Below are 17,535 nucleotides of genomic sequence, written 5' to 3'. Positions count from 1 at the left end.
ACAAGGTAACCATAGCTTGCTTCATACCGACAATCTCCGTGGGATCGACCCTTACTCACGTAAGGTTTTATTACTTGGACGACCCAGTGCACTTGCTGGTTAGTTGTGCGAAGTTGTGAAGTTATGTTTGGACCATGGTATTGTGCACCAGTTATTGGTGCCATTGCCAGGGAGAGAACGAACAACAAATTTTACAACCTCAGAGTAACAATTTCGCATACTGATGAGTTATTTTGGAGGAAAATAAATTTCTCCAAAAACACCCAAAACTAACCGGCAAGTGTACCGGGTCGCATCAAGTAATAAAAACTCACGGGAGTGAGGTCGATCCCACAGGGATTGATGGATCAAGCAATTTTAGTGAGTGATTAGTTTAGTCAAGCTGATATTTAGTGAATTGTGTGAAATTGTAGCCAACAGAAAGTAAATGACAATGAATTTAAAGTTGCAGAATGTAAATTGGCAAGTAACTTAAAGAGCAAGAAATGTAAATTGCAAGAATCATAAATGACAAGAAATATAAATTGCATTAAATGTAAAGGAAATTGGGAATTGGATTTGCAGAAATTAAACAAGGAAAAGTTAAATTGCAACAAGCAGAGAAGTAAAAGATGGATCTGATTGATTCGGAATCAAAACAGAAATGTAAATAAACATGAAAAGCAATAAACAGAGAATGTAAAATTGGAATTAAGATCTCAGGACCCAAGAGACTAGAAAACCAAGTCTAGATCTCACTACCTTCCTTGATCCAACAAGAACAATTGCAAAGGAAATGTAAAGAAAAGTAAATTGCAGAAGCCAAGAGAAGGTGAAGTAGTAAACAGGAATGGAAATTCAATTGTGCAGAGAAAGTAAACAAGAAAATTCTCAAGGTGAGATTGAAACAGAATTTCTTCAATTCTCAACCCAAGATTCAAAACGAAATTGAAAACTAAGAGAGAGCTCTCAAATCCTAATGCTCCCTAGTGGAGCCAGCCTCCTCACAAATATGAAAATGATGCCTTATATAGGCTTTACAAAATGGAAATGAAAATGAAATTAAAAACAAATTACAATTAAATGAAATTCCTATTTTATCTATTTCTTGTGCCTTTGAGTGATGATCATTTGGGCCCTTGCTCTTGATGGAATTGGGTTGATAAAGGCCTTGGTTGATTGCTCTTGGAGTTTGAAGAGGAACCGAATTGAACCGGGTTGAGTTTGCAAAAGTTGGACCAAAAGTTGGAGCTAAATTTAGGGGTCTAACTTTGGCTCCAACTTTTCATAGCAGCCCACAAAACTTGCTGGTATGAACGTTGGTGCCAACGTTAGGGGTCTAACTTTGACCCTAACGTTGGCCTCCCTTATGCACATTTATGGCGCCAACTTTGTCCTCTTGTCATGTTGCCAATTTTATGCCCAATATAGACTATCATATATGGTTGGAAAGCTCTGAATGTCAGCTTTCTAACCCACTTGGAATCACTTTAATTAGACATCTACAACTCAAGTTATGATCATTTGAAGAGGGCATGGTCGCTGGCTTTGGTGTGCAGCGTTTGAGGTAACGTTTGCCTCAAACGTTGGCGAAAACACCAGTTCTGGAGGCTCAAACGTATTGTCCACCCCATACTATTATACATTGTTGGAAAGCCCTGGATGTCTACTTTCCAATTCCGTTGGGAGCACATCAATTGGAGCTCTAGAGCTCGAGTTATACTCCATCAAAGGTGCAGAGGTCAAGTGGCCTCACTGCATGTTGCCACCATGTTCATTTATGCACATTGCGGGACAGTTTTCTCCCTCAATTTTAGTGTCCACCATGCAGTGCCATATATGCTTGGAAAGCTCTTGATTCCTACTTTCCAATGCTTCTTGAATCACCTCATTTGGAGCTCTGTAGCTCAAGTTATTCTTGTTGGAAGTATACCCCTTCAAGCTGTTGTGGTGTGTGGCGCCAACGTTAGCCTCAAAGTTAGGGGGCTAACGTTGGCGCAAACTTTTGCTCCTCCCCTTGTGAATTTCATGTGCCAACGTTAGCCACCAAGTTAGGGGGCTAAAGTTGGCGCAAACTTTTGGTGCCCAGGGAGGTTCTCTTCATGCCAACGTTAGCCTCAAAGTTAGGGGGCTAACGTTGGCGCAAACTTTTGGTGCCCAGGGGTGAATTTCATGTGCCAACGTTAGCCTCCAAGTTAGGGGTCTAACTTTGAGGCTAACTTTTCACCCAAAAAATTTTGTTTCCTGGTTCAACTTATTCCATTGTCCTCTCTTTACTCCTAGCCATTCCTTCTTGCTTCACCCTTTCTCCAAGCCTTCTTCACCTATCACTAATCAACCAAACACATCAAAGCTATGCTCAAAATCATGAGATATTCATTCTTTCATAATATGTGACAATTTTAGTATAAAACCTCATGAAATAGCATGAATTCATACATGGTTGATTAAATCAAAGGAAGCATGAAAATCTATCCACTTGGCTTGCTTATGGCTCAAGAAAGTGCATAAAACCTATTGAAAACAAAGGAAAAAGGCATAGAAAAACATGACATGATGACATGTCATCACAACACCAAACTTAAACCTTGCTTGTCCCCAAGCAAGAAAAGAATCATGCAATAAAGATTGACAATCCAAGGTAAGAAGAATAGCAACTCAATGTTCATGGTAAGCTAGTTTTCTAAGCATGCTACAATCACAAAAGAAATGTAAATGATTGATGCTTACATCTAGCTCAATTTATGAAATCTTTTTCTTGTATTTCTTCCTTGAAACAAGCTTTTGATTTTCTTATTAGCTTCTCCTTTTGGGTGCTTTGCCCCATGAGTTGATAACAAAGCTACGACTTCTAAATGCTTTGTTTTCAAGTATTACCACTTGATACATAAGCACCACAAGCATTTGATTAGAGGACTTCATTAAGCTCATTTTTCTTTTCTTTTCTTAACTCTCTAATCATTGATGCTCAGAGCCTTGAGCTTTGAGGGAGTGCTTTTGCACTTTGAGCCTAGCCTTGACTTCTAAGTGTTTTGTTTTCAAGCATTTGGCTTGATACATAAACACCACAAGTACTTAGCAAATAAATTGCCATTGGTACTCAAAGCCTTCAGCTTTCTCACTCTTTCCCTTTTTCTTTTCTTGCTTTATTTTTGCATTTGCTTCTTCAAGGTTTTCATGATTTTCAAAAGATTTCACAAAATGTCCTAGATGAAAACTTCAATTAAATAAAATCTAATGCAATTAAGCAACAATCAAACATAATAGCTTACCAATACTTTTATGCACATGCTAAAATCTTCTTTAATGCCTTGTTTGTTTATGATCATGATACTTTGTTGCTTTTGAATTCACAAAACTCAAGTTGGTATTCATAATGACACAGCACCATGTTGCAAATTAGAAATCAAACTATGCCTTTTCATATACACATGCATACAGAGAAGGTAAAGACAATCATGCAGTTTATAGTGCTTGAAACAAATGAGAGGAAAAGGAACTTTACAACCTTGTAGTTCATCTTCTCTATTGTTGTCAATTTCCTCCCATTCTCCTCCTTCCCATACCAAACTCAGAATGCTTGCTCATCCTCAAGCAACTATTAGAACCGTGGCTATGGGGCTAAGATGGATCATGAATGTCTTACACAAGGAATGTTAGTAGTACATGTGTTTCAAGCAAGCAAAATTAAAGATAATAATCAAGGCATAAGAGACAGAGACATTATGATTGCATAGATAAGAAGGTGTGCACAATACATTGCGTAAAAGATAAGTGGCACACCAAACTTAGTGTGACACTTTCACTTGGAATTAATGCAGGTATCTTGTAAGAATTGGAACCAAATTTTGTTGCCTAGCAACACCAAACTTAGAATGCAACCATATGTCAATTTATTGAAATTTAAACAAAGCAAGGAAAAGAAATGTACCTACTGTCTACCTGTTCTTTACTTTCTTCCTCTTCTTCCAATTTGTTAAGAGAAATGACTTCAAAGGAGGAGAAGATTCAGCTATTACCCCCTGTCTTGGTCTCTCCTCAGCAAGCTTTCTTTTGTACATGGCTTGATTGAGCTTGCTTGCTATTGGTCCAGGGGTTGGATTGCTTGTGGTCGACCTCCTCTTGAATGTTGTCCTTGGTAGTTTGGTCACAATCCTCTTCTTGGTGCTTTTGTTAATTGCCTTCACTTCTTTGAATCCAAGTCTTGGTGATTGTGTGATTGTTGGAGTTTTGTATTCATCCAGAGCCTTTTGTATTGGTGGTTCCATGAACTCCTCCTTTATGTACTTCTCTGCCTCACTTGAGTTTGGAATGACTTCTTCACTTTCTTGCTCCTCCACTTCCTCTTTTACACCCAACATTTGTTTCAATCGCTCTATCATGGAGGAGGTTTGTCGATCTTCCCAACATTTCTTCATCTCCTCGTCATACCTTTCAATCATGGATTCAGATGTTGAGGCATTTTGGTCCAGGGAGGTTTGTGAGAGTTGTGAGTTTTCATGTTCTCTTGTCATCTCAAGTGCAGTTTCAGGTTCAACCACCTCATTCTTCATTGAAAGTTCACTTGATGCAGTGGCCTCCTTATCTTGCTTTTCCACTTCCTCACCCACACATTTGTCTTCATCCTCACTGGTTGATGGTTCTAAGTTTCCCCTTGTTTGCTCTAAGGACCCATTTATCTGCTCGAGGATGGTTTCTTCCCAAGATGGGGATTTTGTGTAAAATTCCACTAGTTTTCTCTGTATTTCAATGCCTTCACGGTATTCCTCATCTGTTAATTCGATGCCTTCAAGGTATTCCTCTTCTTTTAATTCAAGAGATGAAGGTCAAGAGTAATTTTGGTGAAGTGAATGTGTTGTGGTGAAGTTGTGTTGAGGGGTGTGGAATGAGTTGTGTGATCGATGGGATAACTGGTATGGATTTTGGAGGAAACTTTGTGTTGAGGCATAATCAAGTGATGAAGAACTTTCAAATGAGAAACTGGGACGTGAGGGTGGATGCTTTTCCATTCTTTGGCGATGCTTCCATCTTCCATGAGGATAATGATATGAATCATTTTGTGGTGGTGGTTGGTATCCTATATGATTCTCTTGCTCATCTTGTGTCTCTGAAGCCAATCTCCATGAATTGGAGTGCTCAGGATTTGTAATTTGTTGGTGATATTCCCAACCACCATTAGAGATTGGTGATGGTGGGTGATATCCCATAAAATTTGTTTGACCATAAGATGAGTTGAACTCCATTAGAATTTTGTAAAACACAACACCAAGGAGAATTGAAATTCATATCTCAGAGATGAATTTCTTAGTGAGGCAATAACTCAAACACCTTGGTTTCAACTTAGAGCAGAGAACAAAAACAAAGAAAATGCTTGATCTAGACTTCTCACCCACTTAATCATTGTTGATCTAATCAATCCCCGGCAACGGCGCCAAAAACTTGATGAGTTATTTTGGAGGAAAATAAATTTCTCCAAAAACACCCAAAACTAACCGGCAAGTGTACCGGGTCGCATCAAGTAATAAAAACTCACGGGAGTGAGGTCGATCCCACAGGGATTGATGGATCAAGCAATTTTAGTGAGTGATTAGTTTAGTCAAGCTGACATTTAGTGAATTGTGTGAAATTGTAGCCAACAGAAAGTAAATGACAATGAATTTAAAGTTGCAGAATGTAAATTGGCAAGTAACTTAAAGAGCAAGAAATGTAAATTGCAAGAATCTTAAATGACAAGAAATATAAATTGCATTAAATGTAAAGGAAATTGGGAATTGGATTTGCAGAAATTAAACAAGGAAAAGTTAAATTGCAACAAGCAGAGAAGTAAAAGATGGATCTGATTGATTCGGAATCAAAACAGAAATGTAAATAAACATGAAAAGCAATAAACAGAGAATGTAAAATTGGAATTAAGATCTCAGGACCCAAGAGACTAGAAAACCAAGTCTAGATCTCACTACCTTCCTCGATCCAACAAGAACAATTGCAAAGGAAATGTAAAGAAAAGTAAATTGCAGAAGCCAAGAGAAGGTGAAGTAGTAAACAGGAATGGAAATTCAATTGTGCAGAGAAAGTAAACAAGAAAATTCTCAAGGTGAGATTGAAACAGAATTTCTTCAATTCTCAATCCAAGATTCAAAACGAAATTGAAAACTAAGAGAGAGCTCTCAAATCCTAATGCTCCCTAGTGGAGCCAGCCTCCTCACAAATATGAAAATGATGCCTTATATAGGCTTTACAAAATGGAAATGAAAATGAAATTAAAAACAAATTACAATTAAATGAAATTCCTATTTTATCTATTTCTTGTGCCTTTGAGTGATGATCATTTGGGCCCTTGCTCTTGATGGAATTGGGTTGATAAAGGCCTTGGTTGATTGCTCTTGGAGTTTGAAGAGGAACCGAATTGAACCGGGTTGAGTTTGCAAAAGTTGGACCAAAAGTTGGAGCTAAAGTTAGGGGTCTAACTTTGGCTCCAACTTTTCATAGCAGCCCACAAAACTTGCTGGTATGAACGCTGGTGCCAACGTTAGGGGTCTAACTTTGACCCTAACGTTGGCCTCCCTTATGCACATTTATGGCGCCAACTTTGTCCTCTTGTCATGTTGCCAATTTTATGCCCAATATAGACTATCATATATGGTTGGAAAGCTCTGAATGTCAGCTTTCTAACCCACTTGGAATCACTTTAATTAGACATCTACAACTCAAGTTATGATCATTTGAAGAGGGCATGGTCGCTGGCTTTGGTGTGCAGCGTTTGAGGTAACGTTTGCCTCAAACGTTGGCGAAAACGCCAGTTCTGGAGGCTCAAACGTATTGTCCACCCCATACTATTATACATTGTTGGAAAGCCCTGGATGTCTACTTTCCAATGCCGTTGGGAGCACATCAATTGGAGCTCTACAGCTCGAGTTATACTCCATCGAAGGTGCAGAGGTCAAGTGGCCTCACTGCATGTTGCCACCATGTTCATTTATGCACATTGCGGGACAGTTTTCTCCCTCAATTTTAGTGTCCACCATGCAGTGCCATATATGCTTGGAAAGCTCTTGATTCCTACTTTCCAATGCTTCTTGAATCACCTCATTTGGAGCTCTGTAGCTCAAGTTATTCTTGTTGGAAGTATACCCCTTCAAGCTGTTGTGGTGTGTGGCGCCAACGTTAGCCTCAAAGTTAGGGGGCTAACGTTGGCGCAAAATTTTGCTCCTCCCCTTGTGAATTTCATGTGCCAACGTTAGCCACCAAGTTAGGGGGCTAACGTTGGCGCAAACTTTTGGTGCCTAGGGAGGTTCTCTTCATGCCAACGTTAGCCTCAAAGTTAGGGGGCTAACGTTGGCGCAAACTTTTGGTGCTCAGGGGTGAATTTCATGTGCCAACGTTAGCCTCCAAGTTAGGGGTCTAACTTTGAGGCTAACTTTTCACCCAAAAAATTTTGCTTCCTGGTTCAACTTATTCCATTGTCCTCTCTTTATTCCTAGCCATTCCTTCTTGCTTCACCCTTTCTCCAAGCCTTCTTCACCTATCATTAATCAACCAAACACATCAAAGCTATGCTCAAAATCATGAGATATTCATTCTTTCATAATATGTGACAATTTTAGCATAAAACCTCATGAAATAGCATGAATTCATACATGGTTGATTAAATCAAAGGAAGCATGAAAATCTATCCACTTGGCTTGCTTATGGCTCAAGAAAGTGCATAAAACCTATTGAAAACAAAGGAAAAAGGCATAGAAAAACATGACATGATGACATGTCATCACATACCAAGTTTTTGGCGCCGTTGCCGGAGACTGTTTTGAGTTTGGACAACTGACGGTTCATCCTGTTGCTCAGATTAGGTAATTTTCTTCTTATTTTTCAAAATGTTTTCAAAAATTTTTTCAAAAATATTTTCTTCTTTTTCGTTGTTTTTCCTAATTAATATTCAAAAAAAAATTTAATTTATGTTCTTCAGAATTTTTAAAAATGAATTCTAGTGTTTCATGTTGAAGCCTGGCTGGCTGTAAAGCCATGTTTAAATTCTTTTGGACTGAGGCTTCCAAACCATCTTCATAGAGGCAAGTTAATTTGATAATTAATGAGCAGTATATCTGAGTTACATGCTAAAGCTTGGCTGACCATTGGCCATGTCTAATGTTTTGGACCGGAGCTTTCACTGAAAGCTTGGCTGGCTAGTGAGCCATGTCTAATTCCTGGACTAAAGCTTTAGACTAAGAATGCAAGATTCCTGGAATTCATATTAAAAATTTTGGAATCCTTATTTTTCTTTTTCACATTAATTTTCGAAAAAAATCCAAAAAAAAATTTAGAAAATCATAAAAATAAAAAATATTTCATGTTTCTTGTTTGAGTCTTGAGTCAAATTGTAAGTTTGGTGTCAATTGTATATTCATTTTGCATTTTTCGAAAATTCATGCATTCATAGTGTTCTTCATGATCTTCAAGTTATTCTTGGTAAATCTTCTTGTTTGATCTTGATGTTTTCTTGTTTTGTGTCTTTTCTTGTTTTTCATGTGCATTTTTGCATTCATAGTGTTTGAACATGAGAGATTTCAAAGTTTGGTGTCTTGCATGTTTTCTTTGCATATAAAATTTTCAAAAAATAAGTTTTTGATGTTCATCATGATCTTCAAAGTGTTCTTGGTGTTCATCTTGACATTCATAGCATTCTTGCATACATTCATTGTTTTGATCCATAACTTTCATGCATTGAGTCCTTTTCATGTTTTTCTCTTTCATCATAAAAAAAAAGAAAAAAATATCTTTCCCTTTTTCACTTATAAATTTCGAAAATTTGAGTTGACTTTTTGAAAAATTTTTAAAATCTAGTTGTTTCTTATGAGTCAAATCAAATTTTCAATTTGAAAACCTTATCTTTTTCAAAATCTTTTTCAAAAATAAAATCTTTTTTATTTTTCTTATTCATTTTTGAAAATTTTAAAAATAATTTTCAAAAATCTTTTTCTTATTTTTATATCATATTTTCGAAAATCACATCAAAAATTAATGTTTTGATTCAAAAATTTCAAGTTTGTTACTTACTTGTTAAGAAAAATTCAAACTTTAAATTCTAGAATCATATCTTGTGATTTCTTGTGAGTCAAGTCATTAATTATGATTTGAAAAATCAAATCTTTTTCAAAACTAATTCTAATCATATCTTCCTATCATATCTTTTTTTTAAAAATCTTATCTTTTTCAAAAATTTGATTTTCAAATATCTTTTCTAACTTCTTATCTTCTTATCTTTTCAAAATTGATTTTCAAATCTTTTTCAACTAACTAATTGACTTTTTGTTTGTTTCTTATCTTTTTCAAAACCACCTAATTAACTCTCTCTCTCTAATTTTCGAAAATCTCTTCCCTCTTTTTCAAAAATTCTTTTTAATTAACTAATTGTTTCAATTTTTAATTTAATTTTTTTCTAATTTTCGAAAATCACTAACCCCTTTTCAAAATTTTATTTTTGAAAATCCTCTTTCTCTCTCATCTCCTTCTATTTATTTATTCATCTACTAACACTTCACCTCACCCAAATTCGAACCCCCTCTTCCATCTGTGTTCGAATTTTCTCTTCTTCCCTTCTTTACATTACATTCTTTTCTTCTTCTATTCACACAGGGGAACCTCTATACCTGGGTAAAAAGGATCCCTATTATTATTATTTTTCTGTTCCCTCTTTTTCATATGAGCAGGAGCAAGGACAAGAACATTCTTGTTGAAGCAGACCCTGAACCTGAAAGGACTCTGAAGAGGAAACTAAGAGAAGCTAAAATACAATAATCCAGAGATAACCTTACAGAAATTTTTGAACAGGAAGAGGAGATGGCAGCCGAAAATAATAATAATGCAAGGAGGATGCTTGGTAACTTTACTGCACCTAATTCCAATTTACATGGAAGAAGCATCTCCATCCCTACCATTGGAGCAAACAATTTTGAGCTGAAACCTCAATTAGTTTCTCTGATGCAACAAAAATGCAAGTTTCATGGACTTCCATCTGAAGATCTTTTTCAGTTCTTAACTGAATTCTTGCAGATCTGTGATACTGTTAAGACTAATGGAGTAGATCCTGAAGTCTACAGGCTCATGCTTTTCCCGTTTGCTGTAAGAGACAGAGCTAGAGTGTGGTTGGACTTTCAACCCAAAGATAGCCTAAACTCTTGGGATAAGCTGATCACGGCTTTCTTAGCCAAGTTCTTTCCTCCTCAAAAGCTGAGTAAGCTTAGAGTGGATGTTCAAACCTTCAGATAGAAGGAAGGTGAATCCCTCTATGAAGCTTGGGAGAGATACAAGCAACTGACCAAAAAGTGTCCTTCTGACATGCTTTCAGAATGGACCATCCTGGATATATTCTATGATAGTCTATCTGAATTAGCTAAGATGTCATTGGATACTTCTGCAGGTGGATCCATTCACCTAAAGAAAATGCCTGCAGAAGCTCAAGAACTCATTGACATGGTTGCTAACAACCAGTTTATGTACACTTCTGAGAGGAATCCTGTGAGTAATGGGACGCCTCAGAAGAAGGGAGTTCTTGAAATTGATACTCTGAATGCCATATTGGCTCAGAACAAAATATTGACTCAGCAAGTCAATATGATTTCTCAGAGTCTGAATGGAATGCAAGCTGCATCCAACAGTACTCAAGAGGCATCTTCTGAAGAAGAAGCTTATGATCCTGAGAACCCTGCAATAGCAGAGGTGAATTACATGGGTGAACCATATGGAAACACCTATAATCCCTCATGGAGAAATCACCCAAATCTCTCATGGAAGGATCAACAAAAGCCTCAACAAGGCTTTAATAATGGTGGAAGAAACAGGTTTAGCAATAGCAAGCCTTTTCCATCATCCACTCAGCAACAGACAGAGAACTCTGAACAAAATACCTCTAATTTAGGAAACTTAGTCTCTGATCTATCTAAGGCCACTGTGAGTTTCATGAATGAAACAAGGTCCTCCATTAGAAATTTGGAAGCACAAGTGGGCCAGCTGAGTAAAAGAATCACTGAAACCCCTCCTAGTACTCTCCCAAGCAATATAGAAGAGAATCCAAAAGGAGAGTGCAAGGCCATTGAATTAATTACCGTGGCCGAACCTGTAAGGGAGGTTGAGGACGTGAATCCCAGTGAGGAAGACCTCCTGGGATGTCCAGTGATCAATAAGGAGTTCCCCTCTGAGGAACCAAAGGAATCTGAGACTCATCTAGAGACCATAGAGATTCTATTGAACCTCCTTATGCCATTTATGAGCTCTGAAGAGTACTCTTCTTCTGAAGAGAATGAAGATGTTACTGAAGAGCAAGTTGCCAAGTTCCTTGGTGCAATCATGAAGTTGAATGCCAATTTATTTGGTAATGAGACTTGGGGAGATGAACCTCCCCTGTTCACCAATGAACTAAATGCATTGGATCAACTGAGATTGCCTCAGAAGAAATAGGATCCTGGAAAGTTCCTAATACCTTGTACCATAGGCACCATGACTTTTGAGAAGGCTCTATGTGACCTTGGGTCAGGAATAAACCTCATGCCACTCTCTGTAATGGAGAAACTGGGAATCTTTGAGGTGCAAGCTACTAGAATCTCATTAGAGATGGCAGACAATTCCAGAAAACAGGCTTATGGACAAGTAGAGGACATGTTAGTAAAGGTTGAAGGCCTTTACGTCCCTGCTGATTTCATAATCCTAGATACTAGGAAGGATGAGGATGAATCCATCATCCTTGGAAGACCCTTCCTAGCCACAGCAAGAGCTGTGATAGATGTTAACAGAGGTGAATTAGTCCTTCAATTGAATGGGGACTCCCTTGTGTTTACAACTCAAGGTTATCCTTCTGTAAACATGGAAAAGAGGCACAGTAAGCTTCTCTCAAAACAGAGTCAACCAGAGCTCCCACAGTCAAACTCTAAGTTTGGTGTTGGGAGGCCACAACCAAACTCTAAGTTTGGTGTTGAGCTCCCATATCCAAACTCTAAGTTTGGTGTTGGAGAGTCTCAACAATGCTCTGAACATCTGTGAGGCTCCATAAGAGCCCACTGTCAAGCTACTGACATTAAAGAAGCGCTTGTTGGGAGGTAACCCAATTTTTATTTATCTAATTTTATTTTTATTTTTATTGTTCTTTCATGTTTTATTAGGTTCATGATCTTGTGGAGTCACAAAAAAAATAGAAAAATCAAAAACAGAATCAAAAACAGCAGAAGAAAAATCACACCCTGGAGGAAGGACTTACTGGCGTTTAAACGCCAGTAAGGAGCATTTGGCTGGCGTTCAACGCCAGAACAGAGCATGGATCTGGCGTTGAATGCCCAAAACAAGCAGCATCCTGGCGTTCAGATGCCAGGAATGCACACTGAGGAAAGTTGGCTCTAAACGCCAGAAACAAGCATAGAACTGGCGTTCAACGCCAGAAACATGTTGCATCTGGGCGTTGAACGCCCAGAACAAGCACCAATTCGGCGTTTAAACGCCAGAATTGCATGCAAAGGCATTTTACATGCCTAATTGGTGCAGGGATGCAATTCCATGACACCTCAGGATCTGTGGACACCACAGGATCCCCACACACCTCCACTCACCTTACCTCCTCATAATCCTATATCACCCTTTTCCAAGATCCATTCACCAATCACCTCTAATCCCCCTCCAAAACCATCATACACCCACCTACACCCACCCACTCAAATTCAAACCATCACTCCTTCCTTTTCACACACCATAACCACCTTAAACCCCCAGTGGCCAAACCATACACATATCCCTCCATCTCCTCCATATCTTCTTCTTCTTCTTCTATTCTTTCTTCTTTTGCTCGAGGGCGAGCAACATTCTAAGTTTGGTGTGGTAAAAGCATTGTTTTTTTTTGTTTTTCCATAACCATTGATGGCACCTAAGGCCAGAGAAACCTCTAGAAAGAGGAAAAGGGAAGACAAAAGCTTCCATCAAGGGTCTATAGCTCAGTGGTAGAACATTTGACTGCAAATCAAGAGATCCTTGAGATACCTCAGGCGATACATTTTCCTCCACACAATTATTGGGGACAACAAAGGGTGGAACATCAAGGGCACTCCATCATCCTCCATGAAATTAGAGAAGATCAAAGAGCAATGAGAGAGGAGCAACAAAGACAAGGAAGAGACATAGAAGAGCTCAAGGACATCATTGGTTCCTCAAGAAGGAAACGCTATCATCACTAAGGTGGACTCATTCTTTATTCTTAAATTTTCTGTTTTTCATTTTCTTATGTTAAATGTTTATCTATGTTTGTGTCTTTATTACATGATCATTAGTGTCTAAGTGTCTATGCCTTAAAGTAGTGAATATGAATCCATCACCTCTCTTAAATGAAAAATGTTTTAATTACGAAAGAACAAGAAGTACATGAGTTTCGAATTTATCCTTGAACTTAGTTTAATTATATTGATGTGGTGACAATAATTTTTGTTTTCTGAATGAATGCTTGAACAGTGCATATGTCTTTTGAAGTTGTTGTTTATGAATGTTAAATATGTTGGCTCTTGAAAGAATGACGACAAAGAGACATGTTATTTGATAATCTGAAAAATCATAAAAATGATTCTTGAAGCAAGAAAAAGTAGTGAATACAAAGCTTGCAGAAAAAAAAAGATGGCGAAAAAAAAATAGAAAGAAAAAGAAAAAGCAAGCAGAAAAAGCCAAAAGCTCTTAAAACCAAAAGGCAAGAGCAAAAAGCCAATAACCCTTAAAACCAAAAGGCAAGGGTAAGTAAAAAGGATCCCAAGGCTTTGAGCATCAGTGGATAGGAGGGCCTAAAGGAATAAAATCCTGGCCTAAGCGGCTAAACCAAGCTGTCCCTAACCATGTGCTTGTGGTGTGAAGGTGTCAAGTGAAAACTTGAGACTGAGCGGTTAAAGTCAAGGTCCAAAGCAAAAGAAGAGTGTGCTTAAGAACCCTGGACACCTCTAATTGGGGACTTTAGCAAAGCTGAGTCATAATCTGAAAAGGTTCACCCAGTTATGTGTCTGTGGCATTTATGTATCCGTTGGTAATACTGGAAAACAAAGTGCTTAGGGCCACGGCCAAGACTCATAAAGTAGCTGTGTTCAAGAATCAACATACTAAACTAGGAGAATCAATAACACTATCTGAACTCTGAGTTCCTATAGATGCCAATCATTCTAAACCTCAATGGATAAAGTGAGATGCCAAAACTATTCAAGAGGCAAAAAGCTACAAGTCCCGCTCATCTGATTGGAGCTATGTTTCATTGATAGTTTGGAATTTATAGTATATTCTCTTCTTTTTATCCTATTTGATTCTTAGTTGCTTGGGGACAAGCAACAATTTAAGTTTGGTATTGTGATGAGCGGATAATTTATACGCTTTTTGGCATTATTTTTAGTATGTTTTTAGTAGGATCTTGTTACTTTTAGGGATGTTTTTATTAGTTTTTATGTTAAATTCACATTTTTGGACTTTACTATGAGTTTTTGTGTTTTTCTATGATTTTAGGTATTTTCTGGCTGAAATTGAGGGACTTGAGCAAAAATCAGATTCAGAGGTTGAAGAAGGACTACTGATGCTGTTGGATTCTGACCTCCCTGCACTCAAAATGAATTTTCTGGAGCTACAGAACTCAAAATGGTGCGCTTCCAATTGAGTTGGAAAGTAGACATCCAGGGCTTTCCAGCAATATATAATAGTCCATACTTTGGCCGAGTTTAGATGACACAAAAAGGGCGTTGAATGCCAGATCTACGCTGCAGTCTGGAGTTAAACGCCAGAAACACGTCACGAACCAGAGTTGAATGCCAGAAACACGTTACAACCTGGCGTTCAACTCCAGAAAGAGCCTCTGCACGTGTAACATTCAAGCTCAGCCCAAGCACACACCAAGTTGGCCCCGGAAGTGGATTTATGCATCAATTACTTACTTCTGTAAACCCTAGTAACTAGTTTAGTATAAATAGGACTTTTTACTATTGTATTAGACATCTTGGGACGTCTAGTTCATCTTTAGATCATATTGATCACGTTTGGGGGCTGGCCATTCGGCCATGCCTGGACTTTATCACTTATGTATTTTCAACGGTAGAGTTTCTACACACCATAGATTAAGGTGTGGACCTCTGCTGTTCCTCAAAGAAAAATAGTAGTACTTTCCATTAATCTTTGAGGAACAACAGAGCTCCACACCTTAATCTATGGAGTGCAGAAACTCTACCGTATGAAAAATACATAAGTGAACATAGGGTAAGCATGGCCGAGTGGCCAGCCTCCCATGGAGGTCTAGAGATCTAAAAATGATCAAAAGATCAAAAGATGATCAAAAGATGATCAAAAGATGTCTAATACAATAGTAAAAAGTCCTATTTATAATAAACTAGTTACTAGGGTTTACAGAAGTAAGTAATTGATGCATAAATCCACTTCCGGGGCCCACTTGGTGTGTGCTTGGACTGAGCTTGAATGTTACACGTGTAGAGGTCAATCTTGGAGTTGAACGCCAGTTTGTAACGTATTTCTGGCGTTCAACTCTGGCTTGTGACGTGTTTCTGGCGTTTAACTCCAGACAGCAGCATAGAACTGGCGTTAAACGCCCTTTTACGTCATCTAAACTCGGCCAAAGTATGGACTATTATATATTTCTGGAAAGCCCTGGATGTCTACTTTCCAACGCAATTGGAAGAGCGCCATTTTGAGTTCTGTAGCTCCAGAAAATCCATTTTGAGCGCAGGGAGGTCAGAATCCAAAAGCATCAGCAGTCCTTCTTCAACCTCTGAATCTGATTTTTGCTCAAGTCCCTCAATTTCAGCCAGAAAATACCTGAAATCACAGAAAAATACACAAACTCATAGTAAAGTCCAGAAATGTGAATTTAACATAAAAACTAATGAAAACATCCCTAAAAGTAACTAGATTCTACTAAAAACATACTAAAAACAATGCCAAAAAGCGTATAAATTATCCGCTCATCACAACACCAAACTTATATTGTTGCTTGTCCCCAAGTAACTGAAAATCAAATAGGATAAAAAGAAGAGAATATACTATAAATTCCAAACTATCAATGAAACATAGCTCCAATCAGATGAGCGGGACTTGTAGCTTTTTGCCTCTTGAATAGTTTTGGCATCTCACTTTATCCATTGAAGTTCAGAATGATTGGCATCTATAGGAACTCAGAGTTCAGATAGTGTTATTGATTCTCCTAGTTTAGTATGATGATTCTTGAACACAGCTATTTTATGAGTCTTTGCCGTGGCCCTAAGCACTTTGTTTTCCAGTATTACCACCGGATACATAAATGCCACAGACACATAATTGGGTGAACCTTTTCAGATTGTGACTCAGCTTTGCTAAAGTCCCCAATTAGAGGTGTCCAGGGTTCTTAAGCACACTCTTTTTTTGCTTTGGACCTTGACTTTAACCGCTCAGTCTCAAGTTTTCACTTGACACCTTCACGCCACAAGCACATGGTTAGGGACAGCTTGGTTTAGCCGCTTAGGCCAGGATTTTATTCCTTTAGGCCCTCCTATCCACTGATGCTCAAAGCCTTGGGATCCTTTTTATTTACCCTTGCCTTTTGGTTTTAAGGGTTATTGGCTTTTTGCTCTTGCCTCTTGGTTTTAAGAGCTTTTGGCTTTTTCTGCTTGCTTTTTCTCTTTTTTTTTCTTTCTATTTTTTCACTATTTTTTTTCTGCAAGCTTTGTTCTTTGCTACTTTTTCTTGCTTCAAGAATCATTTTTATGATTTTTCAGATTATCAAATAACATGTCTCCTTATCATCATTCTTTCAAGAGCCAACATATTTAACATTCTTAAACAACAACTTCAAAAGACATATGCACTGTTCAAGCATTCATTCAGAAAACAAGAAGCATTGTCACCACATCAATATAATTAAACTAAGTTCAAGGACAAATTCGAAACTCATGTACTTCTTGTTCTTTTGAATTAAAACAGTTTTCATTTAAGAGAGGTGATAGATTCATAGGACATTCATAACTTTAAGACAAAGTTACTAAATACTAATGATCATGTAATGAAGACACAAACATGGATAAGCACTTAACATAGAGAAAACGAAAAAGCAGAGAATTTAAGAACAAGGAATGAGTCCACCTTAGTGATGGTGGCGTTTCCTTCTTGAGGAACCAATGATGTCCTTGAGCTCTTCTATGTCTCTTCCTTGTCTTTGTTGCTCCTCCCTCATTGCTTTTTGATCTTCTCTTATTTCATGAAGGATGATGGAGTGCTCTTGATGTTCCACCCTTAATTGTCCCATGTTAGAACTTAATTCTCCTAGGGAGGTGTTGATTTGGTCCCAATAGTTTTGTGGAGGAAAATACATTTGAGGCATCTCCGGGATCTCATGGTGATGAGCTTCACGCGTCTCTTGAGATCCATGAATGGGCTCTCTTGCTTGCTCCATCCTTTTCTTAGTGATGGGCTTCTCTTCCTCAATGGGAATGTCTCCTTCTATGAAAGCTCCAGCTGAGTAACATAGATGGCAAATAAGATGAGGAAAAGCTAGCCTTGCCCCAGGAGAGGGCTTTTCGGCTA

The 17,535-nt window shown here is 38.0% G+C and overlaps 1 non-coding gene across 1 annotated transcript; it reads right to left on the bottom strand.

The window, feature by feature from the left end:
* Window positions 1–10,209: 10,209 nt before the first annotated feature.
* On the bottom strand, window positions 10,210–10,317 carry LOC112753297 (small nucleolar RNA R71). The gene has a single exon (XR_003177690.1). It is a non-coding gene; the product is annotated as a small nucleolar RNA R71 (small nucleolar RNA).
* Between the last annotated feature and the right edge of the window lie 7,218 nt (window positions 10,318–17,535).

The sequence above is a fragment of the Arachis hypogaea genome, chromosome 15, assembly GCF_003086295.3.
Source record: "Arachis hypogaea cultivar Tifrunner chromosome 15, arahy.Tifrunner.gnm2.J5K5, whole genome shotgun sequence".
NCBI classification, from domain to species: domain Eukaryota; kingdom Viridiplantae; phylum Streptophyta; class Magnoliopsida; order Fabales; family Fabaceae; genus Arachis; species Arachis hypogaea.
The sequence above is the reverse complement of the archived record's forward strand: the minus strand, read 5'-3'. Positions and strand labels throughout refer to the sequence as shown.